Source organism: Gossypium hirsutum, chromosome D02 (assembly GCF_007990345.1).
Source record: "Gossypium hirsutum isolate 1008001.06 chromosome D02, Gossypium_hirsutum_v2.1, whole genome shotgun sequence".
NCBI classification, from domain to species: Eukaryota; Viridiplantae; Streptophyta; class Magnoliopsida; order Malvales; family Malvaceae; genus Gossypium; species Gossypium hirsutum.
Genome location: NC_053438.1, coordinates 5,398,446 through 5,404,293, shown reverse-complemented (window position 1 = coordinate 5,404,293; position 5,848 = coordinate 5,398,446). Strand labels below are relative to the sequence as shown.

The window sequence follows — 5,848 nt, the reverse complement described above, 5'->3', positions numbered from 1 at the left end:
TTGAGTGCTCAATTTGATAAAATAACTTAATCGCGTATAATGAAAATTTAGAAGGTCAAACTTAAAAGCACCCAATTGTTGTTGTCTTTCAAAAATGAGGGTTTTAATTGGAAATTAGGCCATTTAGTAGATAGTGGGTAGCAATGGTCAATATTGCCCTTAAGTTATATGTTTTATAATTTATTTAATTAAGGTTAATTTAGTCATTAAGTAAATTATAATATTATAACTAAAAATAAGTAATGAAAAGATGAATATTTCATCTTTCTTAGCCGAATAGTGAAAATGAAGAAACCTTCCATGGCTTTTTAAAGTTTCGGCACTTCCATAGCAAAATTAAGGTATGTTTTGGTTTCAGTTTTTGATAATTTTTATGTTTTTGAGATCGTTGCTTTGTGTACTACAAGACCCATACTTTAATTTTAGAATTTGATGGTGATTTTGAGATATGCCATTAATGAATGCTTGAGCTTTGTGATAGTTGATGCTGAAATATGAAAGATATGTAAAGGATTAACATGTTTTGTCTTTGAATGTTTAGTGAAATTGAGTTATTAAGGTTAAAATTGTGAAAATAAATTTTTGAGAGACTAAAATGTGAAATAAATGAAATGTGTGGACTTGTATGAAGCCTATGAATATTCGGCCCTAGCATAGTGTGGGCAAATTTTGTGTATTTCGTGTTTTGTGCAAAAAGGACTAAATTGTAAAAAGTGTAAAATGTTAGGGGCGAAATGATAATTTTCCCATTTATGTATTTTTGGATTTAATTGAATGTTTTGATGAATAAAAAGGTTAAATTTGAATATGTTTAGATCAAGAACGAAGAAAACGGAATTGGATCAGGGGAAAACGAAAGTAGTCGAGTAATCGATCGTGTCCGCCGATATCCGAGGTAAGTCAATTAGCAAGTAAATTTTATCTAAATTGAATATATATATACATTTTTTTACCACACATATGATAAGTTAGAACTTAAAATGTGTAAATTAAATAAAACTTTGTAATTTACCTATATATTATAGCTGAATATAAGAATTAATATTAATAAGTTGATGTTAATGATTTACGTTTCATTTATGTTAGCTAAATATGCTATAAATTCAATGATTCGAAACAAATGGTGGAATAAATATACATAGATGTGTATATTCGAATGTAAGGCTTAATTCTTTGGATTGAATTTAAGTTATGAGTTAAAGATATGGTTCTAAAGTATATTATAAGTTCTTGTAATAAAATTTAAATACTATGAATTACATATATTTTTGTGCGTATTGTTAGAACATAGTTATATACGTATATTCATGTTCTTGAGCTCGAAAATTAATGTATGAATTTTATAGGTATAAGAGGGTTCGGACATAGATTATAAAAACATTTGTGCTGAATGTAATGTTTTTTTTTAGTTATACCTATGTGGTCCGAATGTAAGTTTATTGTGAAGAATCGAATATAATTCAATGTTACGGATATACAGTTACTGAGTAAGACTTATGTAATTATAAATAACTATACGAAAGAGCGTCTTTGTATTTGAGATTCTCAGGCTTGTGTCTAGCAGGCTTAATGCCGGTGAAATATTCAGACTATATGTCTAGCAGGCTTAATGCCGGTGAAATATTCAGACTATACGTCTAGCAGGCTTAATGCCGGTGAAATATTCAGACTATACATCTAGCAGGCTTCATGCCAGTGTACGGAATCAGGCTTTAAGCCTAGCAGGCTATGTGCCGGTGAATTTATTTAAAACGTGTGTTCAGAAAGTTCTTGTTAATGTAATTTTAAATGTAGTCGGACATGTGAATGAATTATATCTGCAGGTATGTATTAATTAAATGAATGAATGGAAATAAGGTAAGTTGTCTATTCGGAATGAAATATCATAAGTGTTTGTAATATTATAAGTTACCAATTTTATTTAGAGATGTAAATTGGCTTAGTTGATAACTAAGCTACCATAACGAAGGCTTATATATATATATATTTATATATGGATGAATTAAGGTATGTTTAGATTAATAGAAAGGTATATGGAATTGAAAGTGTAACCAAGAGATGTATAATATCCTTATAAATAATTTAATTGTTCTTTTATTTTATTTGTTAAATTTTATCTATGCTATTGACTTACTAAGCTTTAAAATGCTTACTGTATGCGTTTGTGTCTATTTATTTTGTCTTATAGATTTTGAGGTGGTTACGAGTTCGGGATCGTCAGTAAAGTTTATCACACTATTGGATAATTACGGTATTTTAAGCTGAAATTTTCTTGAAACTATGGCATGTATAGACTAGTTTGAAATTGTTTCTTTTGAGAGTATATTTGTATTAAAGCCATGCGAATATGGCTTAATTAGCTTGCTCTACTCGATTTTGGATTGGATTAAAGACCATGCACATTTTGGTTTTGGTTTGACATTATAGGAAAATTGTAAGGTAAATAAATGTTGTGTGTGTGGTTTATTCGAACTAGGTATGAGCTTAATATATATATAACATGGTTATAGGTGAAAGTATACATTATTTTAGAGAGGAATTTGGTCTTGAATGCTAATGAAAAGTTAAACTTGAGAAGTTGGATTCTATATGCAAGTATATATGTTAAAATGGGGTATGACATGCATTTTTATAAGGTGATGAAATAAAAACTTTGGTAAATGATATTTGTATAGATAATTACGTGTGTGCATATGCGGTTTTAGTATTTATATACATATATATACTTGATAATTAAAGTTGGCCTTGAAGTTTATAATATTTTGGAATAAGGCGATGGTTGAATATGCATGTTCGGCTTGGTCATAGTAAATATTACGTAAAATGTTTCACATATTAATTTAGCATCCGCATGATATATATATATGTATAATGGTGATTTATCAAAATGTTTGACATTAATGATGGGGTGGTTGTTGTTAAATAATGGTTGTTGTTAAATAATGAACTTTGCTTAAAAGTATATTTGACTTGTTAAATATATAATATGAGAATAATAAAGTTGAAAGTATATATGCAGTTAGTGAGTAGAGAATATTAAATTATTGAGTTATAAATTTATGCAAAGGTTGAATAAAAAAAATGCTATGTACTGGACCTGTATTAGTAAATATTATATATATTTGTATATATATATATATTCATATAGAATGTCTTGAAATTTGTTTGATTCAAGTATATAGGTGATAAGAAATATAATTATGTATATAAGATTTGCTAAATTGACACGAATATATATGTATAAATTGCTATATGAAACTTAAGTTTTTCATTAAATGAGTATATATATATTATTTATATTCGAGTATACCTTTGATTAAATTTGGTTGCGTTGATAAGGAATGCAACTATGTAATAATTTGAATTGTCCAGTAAGTATATTTAGCATTGTTCTTGCATGTTTAAGATTGTTCAATAATTGTCTATAATCATGTTAAGTTCAGTAATGCCTTGTAACCCTAATCTGGCGACGGACACGGGTTAGGGGTGTTACAGATGCTCTGATGCCAGTCCCTCTCCTTCAGCACAATCACCTATTTCTAGTGTTTCTCCTTCAACTATATTGCATTCAATTGGTTCTAGTTCTGGTGGTCCAGCTGAATCAAGTACCCAAGATGCAACTCTTATGCTCAGTCTTCCTATACTACTTGTTAGATCCAACAACCATCCTATGCAGACTCGACCTAAAAGTGGGATTTTCAAACCTAAAGTGTTCTCAACAGAAGTGTATGATAGAAAACCATTCACCATTGAAGAGGCCTTCACCAATAAAGAATGGACCAAAGTTACATAATAGGAATTTGATGAACTACTCAAAAATCGAACTTGGGACTTAGTTCCTCTTTCTGTAAACAAAAAGGTTGTAGGATGTAAATGGATTTTTAAATTGAAAAGAAATGCAAATGGCTCTATAGCAAGGTACAAAGGCAAATTGGTGGTCAAGGGCTTGCAAGAAGCAAGCATTGACTTCCAAGAGACCTTTAGTCCTATAGTCAAACCAATAATCATTAGATTTGTTCTCACCTTGGTTGTCACCTTTAGCTGGAAACTCAAGCTAGTAGACATCAATAATGCTTTTTGAATGAAAATCTAATAGAGGATATTTATATGTTACAACCATCAGGTTTTGAGTAGCACCAGGGCAATCAACAGTTGGTGTGCAAGATGAAAAAGGCACATATGGGTTCAAATAAGCCCTTGGAGCATGGTTCCACAAGCTTAGAGAGTATCTGTTAGGTGCTAATTTTTTTGTGTCTAGGTCAAATGTTTCTCTTTTCATTAAAAAGACAGGTCATACTCTTCTTTATGTCTTAGCGTATGTGGATGACATCATTGGCACTAGGAATAACCAACAATATTTGGACAGCTTTGTTCAATCCTTGGACTCTCAATTTTCCTTCAAAGACTTAGGAAAGTTGAGTTATTTCCTGGGAATTGAGGTGACTTACAGTTCTATTGGCATTTTTCTTAACTAGAGAAAATACATTCTTAATTTTGTCCCCTCACGATGTGGCTATTGCGATATCACCGGCAGTCTTGAAATGGGGGTTGCCAAAGCATATGGATATCGTGATACCTTAGAGTGGATATCATGATATCAATGTAGGTTATCTCCATCCTTGGGGCCTGTTGGAGGTATCGCGATTCCAAGGGTTGGATATCGTAATACCCTCTCCTTTGGTGATGTTCTCGCTCGGTTCCGACCTCCAACGCATCCCTATAACACTCAATAATATGTTACGGCCGCAATGGCATTATTGGCCCAATTTAGATCTCAAAATAAGTAAAAATGATACATTAATACTTATTTAAGTTAAAACCTAAAAACTATGAAAACTATAGAAAAGATACTACTATGCTTGAAAACAAGCTCCTCAAATATACCAAGGAAGCCTAATTTACCATATCAAATTATGGCCAATCAATATTCAAGGTATAAAACAATGTAATTTTGGAAAGGGTTAATGCACTATTTGCTTCCCCCAAAGTTGCATCTAATTATCCATTTAATATCTGAAATTTTTTTTATTAATTTGATAACTAAAGTTTCCAACCCTCTATCAATTTACCCCAGTAAACATTATTAAAAAAGATGATGAGTGTGCCACGTCATCCAGTTTGTATTTTCTTTTGAATAAATTCAAAAAAATAGCAAAAATGCTGAAAAATCTCAAAAAATCAGAAAAATATAAAAATGTTCCAAATATTTTAAAAATATACTTTCTTTTTAAAATTATATAAAATACAAAAGAAACACAAAAAAATCCAAAAAAAAAAAGAGAGAGAGAGAGCAAAAAGTCAGAAAAATCTCAATCTTTATTAAAAAAAAATCAGAAAAATACAGAAAACTTCCAGAAAATTTAAAAAATATATTTTCCTTTTTAAATATATATATATACTTTCATTTTAAAATATAAAATACAAAAAAAGTTAAAAAAAACTTCAGAGAAATCTTTTAAAAAATTAATAAGACGGAAAAATATAAACAAAATCCAAAAATTTAAATTTGTACTTTTTGTTTTTTCAAATATATAAAATACAAAAAAAATGAATGAACATTAAAAAAAAGGAGAAAACTATATTTACATTTATAGTATATATACACATATATAATATGTTATATATACTTAAGTAAAAATGTTTTTTCATTACCATAAACTTTTTTGGTTTTACTTTTTTACTTTTTTGGTTTTTTAAATATTTTTTTCTTTTTATTCTCCAAAAATGCGAATTTTTTTATATCTACATTCAATTTTGTGTACTATAGATATGTTTCTGATTTTTTTTAAAAAAAATTGAGATTTTTCTGAAAATTTCACTTATTATATATTAAAAAAAGGAAAATATA

At 29.0% G+C, this 5,848-nt stretch overlaps 1 long non-coding RNA gene across 1 annotated transcript; it reads left to right on the top strand.

Annotated features, from left to right (window-relative positions):
• The first annotated feature begins 250 nt into the window (after positions 1–250).
• On the top strand, positions 251–2,577 carry LOC107927712 (uncharacterized). Its single transcript, XR_001692495.2, has 3 exons — positions 251–341; positions 816–895; positions 2,189–2,577. It is a non-coding gene; the product is annotated as an uncharacterized lncRNA (long non-coding RNA).
• The last annotated feature ends 3,271 nt before the right edge of the window (positions 2,578–5,848 follow it).